This window comes from Pimephales promelas (assembly GCF_988280905.1).
Source record: "Pimephales promelas chromosome 3 unlocalized genomic scaffold, fPimPro1.hap1.1 SUPER_3_unloc_1, whole genome shotgun sequence".
NCBI lineage: Eukaryota > Metazoa > Chordata > Actinopteri > Cypriniformes > Leuciscidae > Pimephales > Pimephales promelas.
In genome coordinates, this window is record NW_028297295.1 from 279,904 (window position 1) to 293,789 (window position 13,886).

Sequence of the window (13,886 nt, forward strand, 5' to 3'; positions counted from 1 at the left end):
TCCCATCCAACAATAAAGCTTACAGCACCTGGTATTCCCAGGCGGTCTCCCATCCAAGTACTAACCAGGCCCGACCCTGCTTAGCTTCCGAGATCAGACGAGTTCGGGCGTTCTCAAGGTGGTATGGCCGTAAGCGAAATCTGCTGCCAAAATTGGGCTATTTGAAGAAAAAAAAAAGAGACTCTTTCAGGCTTTCTGAAGAAACTCAGAGACGATTTCAGGCATTTTGAGGGGGAAAAAAGACAATTTAGGATTTTTGAACAATTTCATTGACTCTTTTTTTTTTTTTTTTTTTTTTAAACAATAAAGCTTACAGCACCTGGTATTCCCAGGCGGTCTCCCATCCAAGTACTAACCAGGCCCGACCCTGCTTAGCTTCCGAGATCAGACGAGTTCGGGCGTTCTCAAGGTGGTATGGCCGTAAGCAAAATCTGCTGCCAAAATTGGGCTTTTTGAATGGTTAGAACATTAGGGTAGTAAACCATATAAAGCTTACTAGGTCTCCCATCCAACAATAAAGCTTACAGCACCTGGTATTCCCAGGCGGTCTCCCATCCAAGTACTAACCAGGCCCGACCCTGCTTAGCTTCCGAGATCAGACGAGTTCGGGCGTTCTCAAGGTGGTATGGCCGTAAGCAAAATCTGCTGCCAAAATTGGGCTATTTGAATGGTTAGAACATTAGGGTAGTAAACCATATAAAGCTTACTAGGTCTCCCATCCAACAATAAAGCTTACAGCACCTGGTATTCCCAGGCGGTCTCCCATCCAAGTACTAACCAGGCCCGACCCTGCTTAGCTTCCGAGATCAGACGAGTTCGGGCGTTCTCAAGGTGGTATGGCCGTAAGCGAAATCTGCTGCCAAAATTGGGCTATTTGAAGAAAAAAAAAAGAGACTCTTTCAGGCTTTCTGAAGAAACTCAGAGACGATTTCAGGCATTTTGAGGGGGAAAAAAGACAATTTAGGATTTTTGAACCATTTCATTGACTCTTTTTTTTTTTTTTTTAAACAATAAAGCTTACAGCACCTGGTATTCCCAGGCGGTCTCCCATCCAAGTACTAACCAGGCCCGACCCTGCTTAGCTTCCGAGATCAGACGAGTTCGGGCGTTCTCAAGGTGGTATGGCCGTAAGCAAAATCTGCTGCCAAAATTGGGCTATTTGAATGGTTAGAACATTAGGGTAGTAAACCATATAAAGCTTACTAGGTCTCCCATCCAACAATAAAGCTTACAGCACCTGGTATTCCCAGGCGGTCTCCCATCCAAGTACTAACCAGGCCCGACCCTGCTTAGCTTCCGAGATCAGACGAGTTCGGGCGTTCTCAAGGTGGTATGGCCGTAAGCAAAATCTGCTGCCAAAATTGGGCTATTTGAATGGTTAGAACATTAGGGTAGTAAACCATATAAAGCTTACTAGGTCTCCCATCCAACAATAAAGCTTACAGCACCTGGTATTCCCAGGCGGTCTCCCATCCAAGTACTAACCAGGCCCGACCCTGCTTAGCTTCCGAGATCAGACGAGTTCGGGCGTTCTCAAGGTGGTATGGCCGTAAGCGAAATCTGCTGCCAAAATTGGGCTATTTGAAGAAAAAAAAAGAGACTCTTTCAGGCTTTCTGAAGAAACTCAGAGACGATTTCAGGCATTTTGAGGGGGAAAAAAGACAATTTAGGATTTTTGAACCATTTCATTGACTCTTTTTTTTTTTTTTTTTTAAACAATAAAGCTTACAGCACCTGGTATTCCCAGGCGGTCTCCCATCCAAGTACTAACCAGGCCCGACCCTGCTTAGCTTCCGAGATCAGACGAGTTCGGGCGTTCTCAAGGTGGTATGGCCGTAAGCAAAATCTGCTGCCAAAATTGGGCTATTTGAATGGTTAGAACATTAGGGTAGTAAACCATATAAAGCTTACTAGGTCTCCCATCCAACAATAAAGCTTACAGCACCTGGTGTTCCCAGGCGGTCTCCCATCCAAGTACTAACCAGGCCCGACCCTGCTTAGCTTCCGAGATCAGACGAGTTCGGGCGTTCTCAAGGTGGTATGGCCGTAAGCAAAATCTGCTGCCAAAATTGGGCTATTTGAATGGTTAGAACATTAGGGTAGTAAACCATATAAAGCTTACTAGGTCTCCCATCCAACAATAAAGCTTACAGCACCTGGTATTCCCAGGCGGTCTCCCATCCAAGTACTAACCAGGCCCGACCCTGCTTAGCTTCCGAGATCAGACGAGTTCGGGCGTTCTCAAGGTGGTATGGCCGTAAGCAAAATCTGCTGCCAAAATTGGGCTATTTGAATGGTTAGAACATTAGGGTAGTAAACCATGTAAAGCTTACTAGGTCTCCCATCCAACAATAAAGCTTACAGCACCTGGTATTCCCAGGCGGTCTCCCATCCAAGTACTAACCAGGCCCGACCCTGCTTAGCTTCCGAGATCAGACGAGTTCGGGCGTTCTCAAGGTGGTATGGCCGTAAGCAAAATCTGCTGCCAAAATTGGGCTATTTGAATGGTTAGAACATTAGGGTAGTAAACCATATAAAGCTTACTAGGTCTCCCATCCAACAATAAAGCTTACAGCACCTGGTATTCCCAGGCGGTCTCCCATCCAAGTACTAACCAGGCCCGACCCTGCTTAGCTTCCGAGATCAGACGAGTTCGGGCGTTCTCAAGGTGGTATGGCCGTAAGCAAAATCTGCTGCCAAAATTGGGCTATTTGAATGGTTAGAACATTAGGGTAGTAAACCATATAAAGCTTACTAGGTCTCCCATCCAACAATAAAGCTTACAGCACCTGGTATTCCCAGGCGGTCTCCCATCCAAGTACTAACCAGGCCCGACCCTGCTTAGCTTCCGAGATCAGACGAGTTCGGGCGTTCTCAAGGTGGTATGGCCGTAAGCGAAATCTGCTGCCAAAATTGGGCTATTTGAAGAAAAAAAAAGAGACTCTTTCAGGCTTTCTGAAGAAACTCAGAGACGATTTCAGGCATTTTGAGGGGGAAAAAGACAATTTAGGATTTTTGAACAATTTCATTGACTCTTTTTTTTTTTTTTTTTTTTTAAACAATAAAGCTTACAGCACCTGGTATTCCCAGGCGGTCTCCCATCCAAGTACTAACCAGGCCCGACCCTGCTTAGCTTCCGAGATCAGACGAGTTCGGGCGTTCTCAAGGTGGTATGGCCGTAAGCAAAATCTGCTGCCAAAATTGGGCTTTTTGAATGGTTAGAACATTAGGGTAGTAAACCATATAAAGCTTACTAGGTCTCCCATCCAACAATAAAGCTTACAGCACCTGGTATTCCCAGGCGGTCTCCCATCCAAGTACTAACCAGGCCCGACCCTGCTTAGCTTCCGAGATCAGACGAGTTCGGGCGTTCTCAAGGTGGTATGGCCGTAAGCCAAATCTGCTGCCAAAATTGGGCTATTTGAATGGTTAGAACATTAGGGTAGTAAACCATATAAAGCTTACTAGGTCTCCCATCCAACAATAAAGCTTACAGCACCTGGTATTCCCAGGCGGTCTCCCATCCAAGTACTAACCAGGCCCGACCCTGCTTAGCTTCCGAGATCAGACGAGTTCGGGCGTTCTCAAGGTGGTATGGCCGTAAGCGAAATCTGCTGCCAAAATTGGGCTATTTGAAGAAAAAAAAAAGAGACTCTTTCAGGCTTTCTGAAGAAACTCAGAGACGATTTCAGGCATTTTGAGGGGGAAAAAAGACAATTTAGGATTTTTGAACCATTTCATTGACTCTTTTTTTTTTTTTTTTTTAAACAATAAAGCTTACAGCACCTGGTATTCCCAGGCGGTCTCCCATCCAAGTACTAACCAGGCCCGACCCTGCTTAGCTTCCGAGATCAGACGAGTTCGGGCGTTCTCAAGGTGGTATGGCCGTAAGCAAAATCTGCTGCCAAAATTGGGCTATTTGAATGGTTAGAACATTAGGGTAGTAAACCATATAAAGCTTACTAGGTCTCCCATCCAACAATAAAGCTTACAGCACCTGGTATTCCCAGGCGGTCTCCCATCCAAGTACTAACCAGGCCCGACCCTGCTTAGCTTCCGAGATCAGACGAGTTCGGGCGTTCTCAAGGTGGTATGGCCGTAAGCAAAATCTGCTGCCAAAATTGGGCTATTTGAATGGTTAGAACATTAGGGTAGTAAACCATATAAAGCTTACTAGGTCTCCCATCCAACAATAAAGCTTACAGCACCTGGTATTCCCAGGCGGTCTCCCATCCAAGTACTAACCAGGCCCGACCCTGCTTAGCTTCCGAGATCAGACGAGTTCGGGCGTTCTCAAGGTGGTATGGCCGTAAGCAAAATCTGCTGCCAAAATTGGGCTATTTGAATGGTTAGAACATTAGGGTAGTAAACCATATAAAGCTTACTAGGTCTCCCATCCAACAATAAAGCTTACAGCACCTGGTATTCCCAGGCGGTCTCCCATCCAAGTACTAACCAGGCCCGACCCTGCTTAGCTTCCGAGATCAGACGAGTTCGGGCGTTCTCAAGGTGGTATGGCCGTAAGCAAAATCTGCTGCCAAAATTGGGCTATTTGAATGGTTAGAACATTAGGGTAGTAAACCATATAAAGCTTACCAGGTCTCCCATCCAACAATAAAGCTTACAGCACCTGGTATTCCCAGGCGGTCTCCCATCCAAGTACTAACCAGGCCCGACCCTGCTTAGCTTCCGAGATCAGACGAGTTCGGGCGTTCTCAAGGTGGTATGGCCGTAAGCGAAATCTGCTGCCAAAATTGGGCTATTTGAAGAAAAAAAAAAGAGACTCTTTCAGGCTTTCTGAAGAAACTCAGAGACGATTTCAGGCATTTTGAGGGGGAAAAAAGACAATTTAGGATTTTTGAACAATTTCATTGACTCTTTTTTTTTTTTTTTTTTTTTTTAAACAATAAAGCTTACAGCACCTGGTATTCCCAGGCGGTCTCCCATCCAAGTACTAACCAGGCCCGACCCTGCTTAGCTTCCGAGATCAGACGAGTTCGGGCGTTCTCAAGGTGGTATGGCCGTAAGCAAAATCTGCTGCCAAAATTGGGCTTTTTGAATGGTTAGAACATTAGGGTAGTAAACCATATAAAGCTTACTAGGTCTCCCATCCAACAATAAAGCTTACAGCACCTGGTATTCCCAGGCGGTCTCCCATCCAAGTACTAACCAGGCCCGACCCTGCTTAGCTTCCGAGATCAGACGAGTTCGGGCGTTCTCAAGGTGGTATGGCCGTAAGCAAAATCTGCTGCCAAAATTGGGCTATTTGAATGGTTAGAACATTAGGGTAGTAAACCATATAAAGCTTACTAGGTCTCCCATCCAACAATAAAGCTTACAGCACCTGGTATTCCCAGGCGGTCTCCCATCCAAGTACTAACCAGGCCCGACCCTGCTTAGCTTCCGAGATCAGACGAGTTCGGGCGTTCTCAAGGTGGTATGGCCGTAAGCAAAATCTGCTGCCAAAATTGGGCTTTTTGAATGGTTAGAACATTAGGGTAGTAAACCATATAAAGCTTACTAGGTCTCCCATCCAACAATAAAGCTTACAGCACCTGGTATTCCCAGGCGGTCTCCCATCCAAGTACTAACCAGGCCCGACCCTGCTTACCTTCCGAGATCAGACGAGTTCGGGCGTTCTCAAGGTGGTATGGCCGTAAGCAAAATCTGCTGCCAAAATTGGGCTATTTGAATGGTTAGAACATTAGGGTAGTAAACCATATAAAGCTTACTAGGTCTCCCATCCAACAATAAAGCTTACAGCACCTGGTATTCCCAGGCGGTCTCCCATTCAAGTACTAACCAGGCCCGACCCTGCTTAGCTTCCGAGATCAGACGAGTTCGGGCGTTCTCAAGGTGGTATGGCCGTAAGCGAAATCTGCTGCCAAAATTGGGCTATTTGAAGAAAAAAAAAAGAGACTCTTTCAGGCTTTCTGAAGAAACTCAGAGACGATTTCAGGCATTTTGAGGGGGAAAAAAGACAATTTAGGATTTTTGAACCATTTCATTGACTCTTTTTTTTTTTTTTTTAAACAATAAAGCTTACAGCACCTGGTATTCCCAGGCGGTCTCCCATCCAAGTACTAACCAGGCCCGACCCTGCTTAGCTTCCGAGATCAGACGAGTTCGGGCGTTCTCAAGGTGGTATGGCCGTAAGCAAAATCTGCTGCCAAAATTGGGCTTTTTGAATGGTTAGAACATTAGGGTAGTAAACCATATAAAGCTTACTAGGTCTCCCATCCAACAATAAAGCTTACAGCACCTGGTATTCCCAGGCGGTCTCCCATCCAAGTACTAACCAGGCCCGACCCTGCTTAGCTTCCGAGATCAGACGAGTTCGGGCGTTCTCAAGGTGGTATGGCCGTAAGCAAAATCTGCTGCCAAAATTGGGCTATTTGAATGGTTAGAACATTAGGGTAGTAAACCATATAAAGCTTACTAGGTCTCCCATCCAACAATAAAGCTTACAGCACCTGGTATTCCCAGGCGGTCTCCCATCCAAGTACTAACCAGGCCCGACCCTGCTTAGCTTCCGAGATCAGACGAGTTCGGGCGTTCTCAAGGTGGTATGGCCGTAAGCGAAATCTGCTGCCAAAATTGGGCTATTTGAAGAAAAAAAAAAGAGACTCTTTCAGGCTTTCTGAAGAAACTCAGAGACGATTTCAGGCATTTTGAGGGGGAAAAAAGACAATTTAGGATTTTTGAACCATTTCATTGACTCTTTTTTTTTTTTTTTTTTAAACAATAAAGCTTACAGCACCTGGTATTCCCAGGCGGTCTCCCATCCAAGTACTAACCAGGCCCGACCCTGCTTAGCTTCCGAGATCAGACGAGTTCGGGCGTTCTCAAGGTGGTATGGCCGTAAGCAAAATCTGCTGCCAAAATTGGGCTATTTGAATGGTTAGAACATTAGGGTAGTAAACCATATAAAGCTTACTAGGTCTCCCATCCAACAATAAAGCTTACAGCACCTGGTATTCCCAGGCGGTCTCCCATCCAAGTACTAACCAGGCCCGACCCTGCTTAGCTTCCGAGATCAGACGAGTTCGGGCGTTCTCAAGGTGGTATGGCCGTAAGCGAAATCTGCTGCCAAAATTGGGCTATTTGAATGGTTAGAACATTAGGGTAGTAAACCATATAAAGCTTACTAGGTCTCCCATCCAACAATAAAGCTTACAGCACCTGGTATTCCCAGGCGGTCTCCCATCCAAGTACTAACCAGGCCCGACCCTGCTTAGCTTCCGAGATCAGACGAGTTCGGGCGTTCTCAAGGTGGTATGGCCGTAAGCAAAATCTGCTGCCAAAATTGGGCTATTTGAATGGTTAGAACATTAGGGTAGTAAACCATATAAAGCTTACTAGGTCTCCCATCCAACAATAAAGCTTACAGCACCTGGTATTCCCAGGCGGTCTCCCATCCAAGTACTAACCAGGCCCGACCCTGCTTAGCTTCCGAGATCAGACGAGTTCGGGCGTTCTCAAGGTGGTATGGCCGTAAGCAAAATCTGCTGCCAAAATTGGGCTATTTGAATGGTTAGAACATTAGGGTAGTAAACCATATAAAGCTTACCAGGTCTCCCATCCAACAATAAAGCTTACAGCACCTGGTATTCCCAGGCGGTCTCCCATCCAAGTACTAACCAGGCCCGACCCTGCTTAGCTTCCGAGATCAGACGAGTTCGGGCGTTCTCAAGGTGGTATGGCCGTAAGCGAAATCTGCTGCCAAAATTGGGCTATTTGAAGAAAAAAAAAAGAGACTCTTTCAGGCTTTCTGAAGAAACTCAGAGACGATTTCAGGCATTTTGAGGGGGAAAAAAGACAATTTAGGATTTTTGAACAATTTCATTGACTCTTTTTTTTTTTTTTTTTTTTTTAAACAATAAAGCTTACAGCACCTGGTATTCCCAGGCGGTCTCCCATCCAAGTACTAACCAGGCCCGACCCTGCTTAGCTTCCGAGATCAGACGAGTTCGGGCGTTCTCAAGGTGGTATGGCCGTAAGCAAAATCTGCTGCCAAAATTGGGCTTTTTGAATGGTTAGAACATTAGGGTAGTAAACCATATAAAGCTTACTAGGTCTCCCATCCAACAATAAAGCTTACAGCACCTGGTATTCCCAGGCGGTCTCCCATCCAAGTACTAACCAGGCCCGACACTGCTTAGCTTCCGAGATCAGACGAGTTCGGGCGTTCTCAAGGTGGTATGGCCGTAAGCAAAATCTGCTGCCAAAATTGGGCTATTTGAATGGTTAGAACATTAGGGTAGTAAACCATATAAAGCTTACTAGGTCTCCCATCCAACAATAAAGCTTACAGCACCTGGTATTCCCAGGCGGTCTCCCATCCAAGTACTAACCAGGCCCGACCCTGCTTAGCTTCCGAGATCAGACGAGTTCGGGCGTTCTCAAGGTGGTATGGCCGTAAGCGAAATCTGCTGCCAAAATTGGGCTATTTGAAGAAAAAAAAAAGAGACTCTTTCAGGCTTTCTGAAGAAACTCAGAGACGATTTCAGGCATTTTGAGGGGGAAAAAAGACAATTTAGGATTTTTGAACCATTTCATTGACTCTTTTTTTTTTTTTTTTTAAACAATAAAGCTTACAGCACCTGGTATTCCCAGGCGGTCTCCCATCCAAGTACTAACCAGGCCCGACCCTGCTTAGCTTCCGAGATCAGACGAGTTCGGGCGTTCTCAAGGTGGTATGGCCGTAAGCAAAATCTGCTGCCAAAATTGGGCTATTTGAATGGTTAGAACATTAGGGTAGTAAACCATATAAAGCTTACTAGGTCTCCCATCCAACAATAAAGCTTACAGCACCTGGTATTCCCAGGCGGTCTCCCATCCAAGTACTAACCAGGCCCGACCCTGCTTAGCTTCCGAGATCAGACGAGTTCGGGCGTTCTCAAGGTGGTATGGCCGTAAGCAAAATCTGCTGCCAAAATTGGGCTATTTGAATGGTTAGAACATTAGGGTAGTAAACCATATAAAGCTTACTAGGTCTCCCATCCAACAATAAAGCTTACAGCACCTGGTATTCCCAGGCGGTCTCCCATCCAAGTACTAACCAGGCCCGACCCTGCTTAGCTTCCGAGATCAGACAAGTTCGGGCGTTCTCAAGGTGGTATGGCCGTAAGCAAAATCTGCTGCCAAAATTGGGCTATTTGAATGGTTAGAACATTAGGGTAGTAAACCATATAAAGCTTACTAGGTCTCCCATCCAACAATAAAGCTTACAGCACCTGGTATTCCCAGGCGGTCTCCCATCCAAGTACTAACCAGGCCCGACCCTGCTTAGCTTCCGAGATCAGACGAGTTCGGGCGTTCTCAAGGTGGTATGGCCGTAAGCGAAATCTGCTGCCAAAATTGGGCTATTTGAAGAAAAAAAAAAGAGACTCTTTCAGGCTTTCTGAAGAAACTCAGAGACGATTTCAGGCATTTTGAGGGGGAAAAAAGACAATTTAGGATTTTTGAACAATTTCATTGACTCTTTTTTTTTTTTTTTTTTTTTTTAAACAATAAAGCTTACAGCACCTGGTATTCCCAGGCGGTCTCCCATCCAAGTACTAACCAGGCCCGACCCTGCTTAGCTTCCGAGATCAGACGAGTTCGGGCGTTCTCAAGGTGGTATGGCCGTAAGCAAAATCTGCTGCCAAAATTGGGCTTTTTGAATGGTTAGAACATTAGGGTAGTAAACCATATAAAGCTTACTAGGTCTCCCATCCAACAATAAAGCTTACAGCACCTGGTATTCCCAGGCGGTCTCCCATCCAAGTACTAACCAGGCCCGACACTGCTTAGCTTCCGAGATCAGACGAGTTCGGGCGTTCTCAAGGTGGTATGGCCGTAAGCTAAATCTGCTGCCAAAATTGGGCTATTTGAATGGTTAGAACATTAGGGTAGTAAACCATATAAAGCTTACTAGGTCTCCCATCCAACAATAAAGCTTACAGCACCTGGTATTCCCAGGCGGTCTCCCATCCAAGTACTAACCAGGCCCGACCCTGCTTAGCTTCCGAGATCAGACGAGTTCGGGCGTTCTCAAGGTGGTATGGCCGTAAGCGAAATCTGCTGCCAAAATTGGGCTATTTGAAGAAAAAAAAAAGAGACTCTTTCAGGCTTTCTGAAGAAACTCAGAGACGATTTCAGGCATTTTGAGGGGGAAAAAAGACAATTTAGGATTTTTGAACCATTTCATTGACTCTTTTTTTTTTTTTTTTTTAAACAATAAAGCTTACAGCACCTGGTATTCCCAGGCGGTCTCCCATCCAAGTACTAACCAGGCCCGACCCTGCTTAGCTTCCGAGATCAGACGAGTTCGGGCGTTCTCAAGGTGGTATGGCCGTAAGCAAAATCTGCTGCCAAAATTGGGCTATTTGAATGGTTAGAACATTAGGGTAGTAAACCATATAAAGCTTACTAGGTCTCCCATCCAACAATAAAGCTTACAGCACCTGGTATTCCCAGGCGGTCTCCCATCCAAGTACTAACCAGGCCCGACCCTGCTTAGCTTCCGAGATCAGACGAGTTCGGGCGTTCTCAAGGTGGTATGGCCGTAAGCAAAATCTGCTGCCAAAATTGGGCTATTTGAATGGTTAGAACATTAGGGTAGTAAACCATATAAAGCTTACTAGGTCTCCCATCCAACAATAAAGCTTACAGCACCTGGTATTCCCAGGCGGTCTCCCATCCAAGTACTAACCAGGCCCGACCCTGCTTAGCTTCCGAGATCAGACAAGTTCGGGCGTTCTCAAGGTGGTATGGCCGTAAGCAAAATCTGCTGCCAAAATTGGGCTATTTGAATGGTTAGAACATTAGGGTAGTAAACCATATAAAGCTTACTAGGTCTCCCATCCAACAATAAAGCTTACAGCACCTGGTATTCCCAGGCGGTCTCCCATCCAAGTACTAACCAGGCCCGACCCTGCTTAGCTTCCGAGATCAGACGAGTTCGGGCGTTCTCAAGGTGGTATGGCCGTAAGCGAAATCTGCTGCCAAAATTGGGCTATTTGAAGAAAAAAAAAAGAGACTCTTTCAGGCTTTCTGAAGAAACTCAGAGACGATTTCAGGCATTTTGAGGGGGAAAAAAGACAATTTAGGATTTTTGAACAATTTCATTGACTCTTTTTTTTTTTTTTTTTTTTTAAACAATAAAGCTTACAGCACCTGGTATTCCCAGGCGGTCTCCCATCCAAGTACTAACCAGGCCCGACCCTGCTTAGCTTCCGAGATCAGACGAGTTCGGGCGTTCTCAAGGTGGTATGGCCGTAAGCAAAATCTGCTGCCAAAATTGGGCTTTTTGAATGGTTAGAACATTAGGGTAGTAAACCATATAAAGCTTACTAGGTCTCCCATCCAACAATAAAGCTTACAGCACCTGGTATTCCCAGGCGGTCTCCCATCCAAGTACTAACCAGGCCCGACCCTGCTTAGCTTCCGAGATCAGACGAGTTCGGGCGTTCTCAAGGTGGTATGGCCGTAAGCAAAATCTGCTGCCAAAATTGGGCTATTTGAATGGTTAGAACATTAGGGTAGTAAACCATATAAAGCTTACTAGGTCTCCCATCCAACAATAAAGCTTACAGCACCTGGTATTCCCAGGCGGTCTCCCATCCAAGTACTAACCAGGCCCGACCCTGCTTAGCTTCCGAGATCAGACGAGTTCGGGCGTTCTCAAGGTGGTATGGCCGTAAGCGAAATCTGCTGCCAAAATTGGGCTATTTGAAGAAAAAAAAAGAGACTCTTTCAGGCTTTCTGAAGAAACTCAGAGACGATTTCAGGCATTTTGAGGGGGAAAAAAGACAATTTAGGATTTTTGAACCATTTCATTGACTCTTTTTTTTTTTTTTTTAAACAATAAAGCTTACAGCACCTGGTATTCCCAGGCGGTCTCCCATCCAAGTACTAACCAGGCCCGACCCTGCTTAGCTTCCGAGATCAGACGAGTTCGGGCGTTCTCAAGGTGGTATGGCCGTAAGCAAAATCTGCTGCCAAAATTGGGCTATTTGAATGGTTAGAACATTAGGGTAGTAAACCATATAAAGCTTACTAGGTCTCCCATCCAACAATAAAGCTTACAGCACCTGGTATTCCCAGGCGGTCTCCCATCCAAGTACTAACCAGGCCCGACCCTGCTTAGCTTCCGAGATCAGACGAGTTCGGGCGTTCTCAAGGTGGTATGGCCGTAAGCAAAATCTGCTGCCAAAATTGGGCTATTTGAATGGTTAGAACATTAGGGTAGTAAACCATATAAAGCTTACTAGGTCTCCCATCCAACAATAAAGCTTACAGCACCTGGTATTCCCAGGCGGTCTCCCATCCAAGTACTAACCAGGCCCGACCCTGCTTAGCTTCCGAGATCAGACGAGTTCGGGCGTTCTCAAGGTGGTATGGCCGTAAGCAAAATCTGCTGCCAAAATTGGGCTATTTGAATGGTTAGAACATTAGGGTAGTAAACCATATAAAGCTTACTAGGTCTCCCATCCAACAATAAAGCTTACAGGACCTGGTATTCCCAGGCGGTCTCCCATCCAAGTACTAACCAGGCCCGACCCTGCTTAGCTTCCGAGATCAGACGAGTTCGGGCGTTCTCAAGGTGGTATGGCCGTAAGCAAAATCTGCTGCCAAAATTGGGCTATTTGAATGGTTAGAACATTAGGGTAGTAAACCATATAAAGCTTACTAGGTCTCCCATCCAACAATAAAGCTTACAGCACCTGGTATTCCCAGGCGGTCTCCCATCCAAGTACTAACCAGGCCCGACCCTGCTTAGCTTCCGAGATCAGACGAGTTCGGGCGTTCTCAAGGTGGTATGGCCGTAAGCGAAATCTGCTGCCAAAATTGGGCTATTTGAAGAAAAAAAAAAGAGACTCTTTCAGGCTTTCTGAAGAAACTCAGAGACGATTTCAGGCATTTTGAGGGGGAAAAAAGACAATTTAGGATTTTTGAACCATTTCATTGACTCTTTTTTTTTTTTTTTTTAAACAATAAAGCTTACAGCACCTGGTATTCCCAGGCGGTCTCCCATCCAAGTACTAACCAGGCCCGACCCTGCTTAGCTTCCGAGATCAGACGAGTTCGGGCGTTCTCAAGGTGGTATGGCCGTAAGCAAAATCTGCTGCCAAAATTGGGCTATTTGAATGGTTAGAACATTAGGGTAGTAAACCATATAAAGCTTACTAGGTCTCCCATCCAACAATAAAGCTTACAGCACCTGGTGTTCCCAGGCGGTCTCCCATCCAAGTACTAACCAGGCCCGACCCTGCTTAGCTTCCGAGATCAGACGAGTTCGGGCGTTCTCAAGGTGGTATGGCCGTAAGCAAAATCTGCTGCCAAAATTGGGCTATTTGAATGGTTAGAACATTAGGGTAGTAAACCATATAAAGCTTACTAGGTCTCCCATCCAACAATAAAGCTTACAGCACCTGGTATTCCCAGGCGGTCTCCCATCCAAGTACTAACCAGGCCCGACCCTGCTTAGCTTCCGAGATCAGACGAGTTCGGGCGTTCTCAAGGTGGTATGGCCGTAAGCAAAATCTGCTGCCAAAATTGGGCTATTTGAATGGTTAGAACATTAGGGTAGTAAACCATATAAAGCTTACTAGGTCTCCCATCCAACAATAAAGCTTACAGCACCTGGTATTCCCAGGCGGTCTCCCATCCAAGTACTAACCAGGCCCGACCCTGCTTAGCTTCCGAGATCAGACGAGTTCGGGCGTTCTCAAGGTGGTATGGCCGTAAGCGAAATCTGCTGCCAAAATTGGGCTATTTGAAGAAAAAAAAAAGAGACTCTTTCAGGCTTTCTGAAGAAACTCAGAGACGATTTCAGGCATTTTGAGGGGGAAAAAAGACAATTTAGGATTTTTGAACAATTTCATTGACTCTTTTTTTTT

The 13,886-nt window shown here is 45.8% G+C and overlaps 60 non-coding genes across 60 annotated transcripts; all 60 read right to left on the reverse strand.

Moving 5' to 3' along the window:
- Nucleotides 1–16: 16 nt before the first annotated feature.
- Nucleotides 17–135, reverse strand: LOC148963198 (5S ribosomal RNA). Its single transcript, XR_016151425.1, has one exon. It is a non-coding gene; the product is annotated as a 5S ribosomal RNA (ribosomal RNA).
- Nucleotides 136–307: 172 nt separating this feature from the next.
- On the reverse strand, nucleotides 308–426 carry LOC148963199 (5S ribosomal RNA). Its single transcript, XR_016151427.1, has one exon. It is a non-coding gene; the product is annotated as a 5S ribosomal RNA (ribosomal RNA).
- A 92-nt stretch (nucleotides 427–518) lies between these two features.
- Nucleotides 519–637, reverse strand: LOC148963200 (5S ribosomal RNA). The gene has a single exon (XR_016151428.1). It is a non-coding gene; the product is annotated as a 5S ribosomal RNA (ribosomal RNA).
- A 92-nt stretch (nucleotides 638–729) lies between these two features.
- On the reverse strand, nucleotides 730–848 carry LOC148963201 (5S ribosomal RNA). The gene has a single exon (XR_016151429.1). It is a non-coding gene; the product is annotated as a 5S ribosomal RNA (ribosomal RNA).
- A 166-nt stretch (nucleotides 849–1,014) lies between these two features.
- Nucleotides 1,015–1,133, reverse strand: LOC148963202 (5S ribosomal RNA). Its single transcript, XR_016151430.1, has one exon. It is a non-coding gene; the product is annotated as a 5S ribosomal RNA (ribosomal RNA).
- Nucleotides 1,134–1,225: 92 nt separating this feature from the next.
- Nucleotides 1,226–1,344, reverse strand: LOC148963203 (5S ribosomal RNA). Its single transcript, XR_016151431.1, has one exon. It is a non-coding gene; the product is annotated as a 5S ribosomal RNA (ribosomal RNA).
- A 92-nt stretch (nucleotides 1,345–1,436) lies between these two features.
- On the reverse strand, nucleotides 1,437–1,555 carry LOC148963204 (5S ribosomal RNA). Its single transcript, XR_016151432.1, has one exon. It is a non-coding gene; the product is annotated as a 5S ribosomal RNA (ribosomal RNA).
- A 167-nt stretch (nucleotides 1,556–1,722) lies between these two features.
- LOC148963205 (5S ribosomal RNA) lies at nucleotides 1,723–1,841 on the reverse strand. The gene has a single exon (XR_016151433.1). It is a non-coding gene; the product is annotated as a 5S ribosomal RNA (ribosomal RNA).
- A 92-nt stretch (nucleotides 1,842–1,933) lies between these two features.
- Nucleotides 1,934–2,052, reverse strand: LOC148963206 (5S ribosomal RNA). Its single transcript, XR_016153159.1, has one exon. It is a non-coding gene; the product is annotated as a 5S ribosomal RNA (ribosomal RNA).
- Nucleotides 2,053–2,144: 92 nt separating this feature from the next.
- On the reverse strand, nucleotides 2,145–2,263 carry LOC148963207 (5S ribosomal RNA). Its single transcript, XR_016151434.1, has one exon. It is a non-coding gene; the product is annotated as a 5S ribosomal RNA (ribosomal RNA).
- A 92-nt stretch (nucleotides 2,264–2,355) lies between these two features.
- Nucleotides 2,356–2,474, reverse strand: LOC148963208 (5S ribosomal RNA). Its single transcript, XR_016151435.1, has one exon. It is a non-coding gene; the product is annotated as a 5S ribosomal RNA (ribosomal RNA).
- A 92-nt stretch (nucleotides 2,475–2,566) lies between these two features.
- LOC148963209 (5S ribosomal RNA) lies at nucleotides 2,567–2,685 on the reverse strand. The gene has a single exon (XR_016151436.1). It is a non-coding gene; the product is annotated as a 5S ribosomal RNA (ribosomal RNA).
- A 92-nt stretch (nucleotides 2,686–2,777) lies between these two features.
- On the reverse strand, nucleotides 2,778–2,896 carry LOC148963210 (5S ribosomal RNA). The gene has a single exon (XR_016151438.1). It is a non-coding gene; the product is annotated as a 5S ribosomal RNA (ribosomal RNA).
- Nucleotides 2,897–3,065: 169 nt separating this feature from the next.
- LOC148963211 (5S ribosomal RNA) lies at nucleotides 3,066–3,184 on the reverse strand. The gene has a single exon (XR_016151439.1). It is a non-coding gene; the product is annotated as a 5S ribosomal RNA (ribosomal RNA).
- A 92-nt stretch (nucleotides 3,185–3,276) lies between these two features.
- On the reverse strand, nucleotides 3,277–3,395 carry LOC148963212 (5S ribosomal RNA). The gene has a single exon (XR_016151440.1). It is a non-coding gene; the product is annotated as a 5S ribosomal RNA (ribosomal RNA).
- A 92-nt stretch (nucleotides 3,396–3,487) lies between these two features.
- LOC148963213 (5S ribosomal RNA) lies at nucleotides 3,488–3,606 on the reverse strand. The gene has a single exon (XR_016151441.1). It is a non-coding gene; the product is annotated as a 5S ribosomal RNA (ribosomal RNA).
- Nucleotides 3,607–3,774: 168 nt separating this feature from the next.
- On the reverse strand, nucleotides 3,775–3,893 carry LOC148963214 (5S ribosomal RNA). Its single transcript, XR_016151442.1, has one exon. It is a non-coding gene; the product is annotated as a 5S ribosomal RNA (ribosomal RNA).
- A 92-nt stretch (nucleotides 3,894–3,985) lies between these two features.
- On the reverse strand, nucleotides 3,986–4,104 carry LOC148963215 (5S ribosomal RNA). The gene has a single exon (XR_016151443.1). It is a non-coding gene; the product is annotated as a 5S ribosomal RNA (ribosomal RNA).
- Nucleotides 4,105–4,196: 92 nt separating this feature from the next.
- On the reverse strand, nucleotides 4,197–4,315 carry LOC148963216 (5S ribosomal RNA). Its single transcript, XR_016151444.1, has one exon. It is a non-coding gene; the product is annotated as a 5S ribosomal RNA (ribosomal RNA).
- A 92-nt stretch (nucleotides 4,316–4,407) lies between these two features.
- On the reverse strand, nucleotides 4,408–4,526 carry LOC148963217 (5S ribosomal RNA). Its single transcript, XR_016151445.1, has one exon. It is a non-coding gene; the product is annotated as a 5S ribosomal RNA (ribosomal RNA).
- Nucleotides 4,527–4,618: 92 nt separating this feature from the next.
- Nucleotides 4,619–4,737, reverse strand: LOC148963218 (5S ribosomal RNA). The gene has a single exon (XR_016151446.1). It is a non-coding gene; the product is annotated as a 5S ribosomal RNA (ribosomal RNA).
- Nucleotides 4,738–4,910: 173 nt separating this feature from the next.
- On the reverse strand, nucleotides 4,911–5,029 carry LOC148963219 (5S ribosomal RNA). Its single transcript, XR_016151447.1, has one exon. It is a non-coding gene; the product is annotated as a 5S ribosomal RNA (ribosomal RNA).
- A 92-nt stretch (nucleotides 5,030–5,121) lies between these two features.
- Nucleotides 5,122–5,240, reverse strand: LOC148963220 (5S ribosomal RNA). Its single transcript, XR_016151449.1, has one exon. It is a non-coding gene; the product is annotated as a 5S ribosomal RNA (ribosomal RNA).
- Nucleotides 5,241–5,332: 92 nt separating this feature from the next.
- On the reverse strand, nucleotides 5,333–5,451 carry LOC148963221 (5S ribosomal RNA). The gene has a single exon (XR_016151450.1). It is a non-coding gene; the product is annotated as a 5S ribosomal RNA (ribosomal RNA).
- Nucleotides 5,452–5,543: 92 nt separating this feature from the next.
- Nucleotides 5,544–5,662, reverse strand: LOC148963222 (5S ribosomal RNA). Its single transcript, XR_016153209.1, has one exon. It is a non-coding gene; the product is annotated as a 5S ribosomal RNA (ribosomal RNA).
- A 92-nt stretch (nucleotides 5,663–5,754) lies between these two features.
- On the reverse strand, nucleotides 5,755–5,873 carry LOC148963223 (5S ribosomal RNA). Its single transcript, XR_016153202.1, has one exon. It is a non-coding gene; the product is annotated as a 5S ribosomal RNA (ribosomal RNA).
- A 166-nt stretch (nucleotides 5,874–6,039) lies between these two features.
- On the reverse strand, nucleotides 6,040–6,158 carry LOC148963224 (5S ribosomal RNA). The gene has a single exon (XR_016151451.1). It is a non-coding gene; the product is annotated as a 5S ribosomal RNA (ribosomal RNA).
- Nucleotides 6,159–6,250: 92 nt separating this feature from the next.
- Nucleotides 6,251–6,369, reverse strand: LOC148963225 (5S ribosomal RNA). Its single transcript, XR_016151452.1, has one exon. It is a non-coding gene; the product is annotated as a 5S ribosomal RNA (ribosomal RNA).
- A 92-nt stretch (nucleotides 6,370–6,461) lies between these two features.
- Nucleotides 6,462–6,580, reverse strand: LOC148963226 (5S ribosomal RNA). Its single transcript, XR_016151453.1, has one exon. It is a non-coding gene; the product is annotated as a 5S ribosomal RNA (ribosomal RNA).
- A 168-nt stretch (nucleotides 6,581–6,748) lies between these two features.
- On the reverse strand, nucleotides 6,749–6,867 carry LOC148963227 (5S ribosomal RNA). Its single transcript, XR_016151454.1, has one exon. It is a non-coding gene; the product is annotated as a 5S ribosomal RNA (ribosomal RNA).
- Nucleotides 6,868–6,959: 92 nt separating this feature from the next.
- LOC148963228 (5S ribosomal RNA) lies at nucleotides 6,960–7,078 on the reverse strand. The gene has a single exon (XR_016151455.1). It is a non-coding gene; the product is annotated as a 5S ribosomal RNA (ribosomal RNA).
- Nucleotides 7,079–7,170: 92 nt separating this feature from the next.
- On the reverse strand, nucleotides 7,171–7,289 carry LOC148963229 (5S ribosomal RNA). Its single transcript, XR_016151456.1, has one exon. It is a non-coding gene; the product is annotated as a 5S ribosomal RNA (ribosomal RNA).
- Nucleotides 7,290–7,381: 92 nt separating this feature from the next.
- On the reverse strand, nucleotides 7,382–7,500 carry LOC148963230 (5S ribosomal RNA). The gene has a single exon (XR_016151457.1). It is a non-coding gene; the product is annotated as a 5S ribosomal RNA (ribosomal RNA).
- Nucleotides 7,501–7,592: 92 nt separating this feature from the next.
- LOC148963231 (5S ribosomal RNA) lies at nucleotides 7,593–7,711 on the reverse strand. The gene has a single exon (XR_016151458.1). It is a non-coding gene; the product is annotated as a 5S ribosomal RNA (ribosomal RNA).
- Nucleotides 7,712–7,883: 172 nt separating this feature from the next.
- Nucleotides 7,884–8,002, reverse strand: LOC148963232 (5S ribosomal RNA). The gene has a single exon (XR_016151460.1). It is a non-coding gene; the product is annotated as a 5S ribosomal RNA (ribosomal RNA).
- Nucleotides 8,003–8,094: 92 nt separating this feature from the next.
- Nucleotides 8,095–8,213, reverse strand: LOC148963233 (5S ribosomal RNA). The gene has a single exon (XR_016153378.1). It is a non-coding gene; the product is annotated as a 5S ribosomal RNA (ribosomal RNA).
- Nucleotides 8,214–8,305: 92 nt separating this feature from the next.
- Nucleotides 8,306–8,424, reverse strand: LOC148963234 (5S ribosomal RNA). Its single transcript, XR_016151461.1, has one exon. It is a non-coding gene; the product is annotated as a 5S ribosomal RNA (ribosomal RNA).
- A 167-nt stretch (nucleotides 8,425–8,591) lies between these two features.
- Nucleotides 8,592–8,710, reverse strand: LOC148963235 (5S ribosomal RNA). The gene has a single exon (XR_016151462.1). It is a non-coding gene; the product is annotated as a 5S ribosomal RNA (ribosomal RNA).
- A 92-nt stretch (nucleotides 8,711–8,802) lies between these two features.
- LOC148963236 (5S ribosomal RNA) lies at nucleotides 8,803–8,921 on the reverse strand. Its single transcript, XR_016151463.1, has one exon. It is a non-coding gene; the product is annotated as a 5S ribosomal RNA (ribosomal RNA).
- A 92-nt stretch (nucleotides 8,922–9,013) lies between these two features.
- Nucleotides 9,014–9,132, reverse strand: LOC148963237 (5S ribosomal RNA). The gene has a single exon (XR_016153366.1). It is a non-coding gene; the product is annotated as a 5S ribosomal RNA (ribosomal RNA).
- A 92-nt stretch (nucleotides 9,133–9,224) lies between these two features.
- Nucleotides 9,225–9,343, reverse strand: LOC148963238 (5S ribosomal RNA). Its single transcript, XR_016151464.1, has one exon. It is a non-coding gene; the product is annotated as a 5S ribosomal RNA (ribosomal RNA).
- A 173-nt stretch (nucleotides 9,344–9,516) lies between these two features.
- LOC148963239 (5S ribosomal RNA) lies at nucleotides 9,517–9,635 on the reverse strand. Its single transcript, XR_016151465.1, has one exon. It is a non-coding gene; the product is annotated as a 5S ribosomal RNA (ribosomal RNA).
- A 92-nt stretch (nucleotides 9,636–9,727) lies between these two features.
- On the reverse strand, nucleotides 9,728–9,846 carry LOC148963240 (5S ribosomal RNA). Its single transcript, XR_016153379.1, has one exon. It is a non-coding gene; the product is annotated as a 5S ribosomal RNA (ribosomal RNA).
- A 92-nt stretch (nucleotides 9,847–9,938) lies between these two features.
- LOC148963241 (5S ribosomal RNA) lies at nucleotides 9,939–10,057 on the reverse strand. Its single transcript, XR_016151466.1, has one exon. It is a non-coding gene; the product is annotated as a 5S ribosomal RNA (ribosomal RNA).
- A 168-nt stretch (nucleotides 10,058–10,225) lies between these two features.
- Nucleotides 10,226–10,344, reverse strand: LOC148963242 (5S ribosomal RNA). Its single transcript, XR_016151467.1, has one exon. It is a non-coding gene; the product is annotated as a 5S ribosomal RNA (ribosomal RNA).
- A 92-nt stretch (nucleotides 10,345–10,436) lies between these two features.
- Nucleotides 10,437–10,555, reverse strand: LOC148963243 (5S ribosomal RNA). The gene has a single exon (XR_016151468.1). It is a non-coding gene; the product is annotated as a 5S ribosomal RNA (ribosomal RNA).
- A 92-nt stretch (nucleotides 10,556–10,647) lies between these two features.
- Nucleotides 10,648–10,766, reverse strand: LOC148963244 (5S ribosomal RNA). The gene has a single exon (XR_016153367.1). It is a non-coding gene; the product is annotated as a 5S ribosomal RNA (ribosomal RNA).
- Nucleotides 10,767–10,858: 92 nt separating this feature from the next.
- LOC148963245 (5S ribosomal RNA) lies at nucleotides 10,859–10,977 on the reverse strand. Its single transcript, XR_016151469.1, has one exon. It is a non-coding gene; the product is annotated as a 5S ribosomal RNA (ribosomal RNA).
- A 171-nt stretch (nucleotides 10,978–11,148) lies between these two features.
- LOC148963246 (5S ribosomal RNA) lies at nucleotides 11,149–11,267 on the reverse strand. The gene has a single exon (XR_016151471.1). It is a non-coding gene; the product is annotated as a 5S ribosomal RNA (ribosomal RNA).
- Nucleotides 11,268–11,359: 92 nt separating this feature from the next.
- LOC148963247 (5S ribosomal RNA) lies at nucleotides 11,360–11,478 on the reverse strand. Its single transcript, XR_016151472.1, has one exon. It is a non-coding gene; the product is annotated as a 5S ribosomal RNA (ribosomal RNA).
- A 92-nt stretch (nucleotides 11,479–11,570) lies between these two features.
- Nucleotides 11,571–11,689, reverse strand: LOC148963248 (5S ribosomal RNA). Its single transcript, XR_016151473.1, has one exon. It is a non-coding gene; the product is annotated as a 5S ribosomal RNA (ribosomal RNA).
- Nucleotides 11,690–11,854: 165 nt separating this feature from the next.
- LOC148963249 (5S ribosomal RNA) lies at nucleotides 11,855–11,973 on the reverse strand. Its single transcript, XR_016151474.1, has one exon. It is a non-coding gene; the product is annotated as a 5S ribosomal RNA (ribosomal RNA).
- A 92-nt stretch (nucleotides 11,974–12,065) lies between these two features.
- On the reverse strand, nucleotides 12,066–12,184 carry LOC148963250 (5S ribosomal RNA). Its single transcript, XR_016151475.1, has one exon. It is a non-coding gene; the product is annotated as a 5S ribosomal RNA (ribosomal RNA).
- Nucleotides 12,185–12,276: 92 nt separating this feature from the next.
- LOC148963251 (5S ribosomal RNA) lies at nucleotides 12,277–12,395 on the reverse strand. The gene has a single exon (XR_016151476.1). It is a non-coding gene; the product is annotated as a 5S ribosomal RNA (ribosomal RNA).
- Nucleotides 12,396–12,487: 92 nt separating this feature from the next.
- Nucleotides 12,488–12,606, reverse strand: LOC148963252 (5S ribosomal RNA). The gene has a single exon (XR_016153411.1). It is a non-coding gene; the product is annotated as a 5S ribosomal RNA (ribosomal RNA).
- A 92-nt stretch (nucleotides 12,607–12,698) lies between these two features.
- On the reverse strand, nucleotides 12,699–12,817 carry LOC148963253 (5S ribosomal RNA). The gene has a single exon (XR_016151477.1). It is a non-coding gene; the product is annotated as a 5S ribosomal RNA (ribosomal RNA).
- A 167-nt stretch (nucleotides 12,818–12,984) lies between these two features.
- Nucleotides 12,985–13,103, reverse strand: LOC148963254 (5S ribosomal RNA). Its single transcript, XR_016151478.1, has one exon. It is a non-coding gene; the product is annotated as a 5S ribosomal RNA (ribosomal RNA).
- A 92-nt stretch (nucleotides 13,104–13,195) lies between these two features.
- Nucleotides 13,196–13,314, reverse strand: LOC148963255 (5S ribosomal RNA). Its single transcript, XR_016153160.1, has one exon. It is a non-coding gene; the product is annotated as a 5S ribosomal RNA (ribosomal RNA).
- Nucleotides 13,315–13,406: 92 nt separating this feature from the next.
- On the reverse strand, nucleotides 13,407–13,525 carry LOC148963256 (5S ribosomal RNA). Its single transcript, XR_016151479.1, has one exon. It is a non-coding gene; the product is annotated as a 5S ribosomal RNA (ribosomal RNA).
- A 92-nt stretch (nucleotides 13,526–13,617) lies between these two features.
- LOC148963257 (5S ribosomal RNA) lies at nucleotides 13,618–13,736 on the reverse strand. The gene has a single exon (XR_016151480.1). It is a non-coding gene; the product is annotated as a 5S ribosomal RNA (ribosomal RNA).
- Nucleotides 13,737–13,886: the final 150 nt, after the last annotated feature.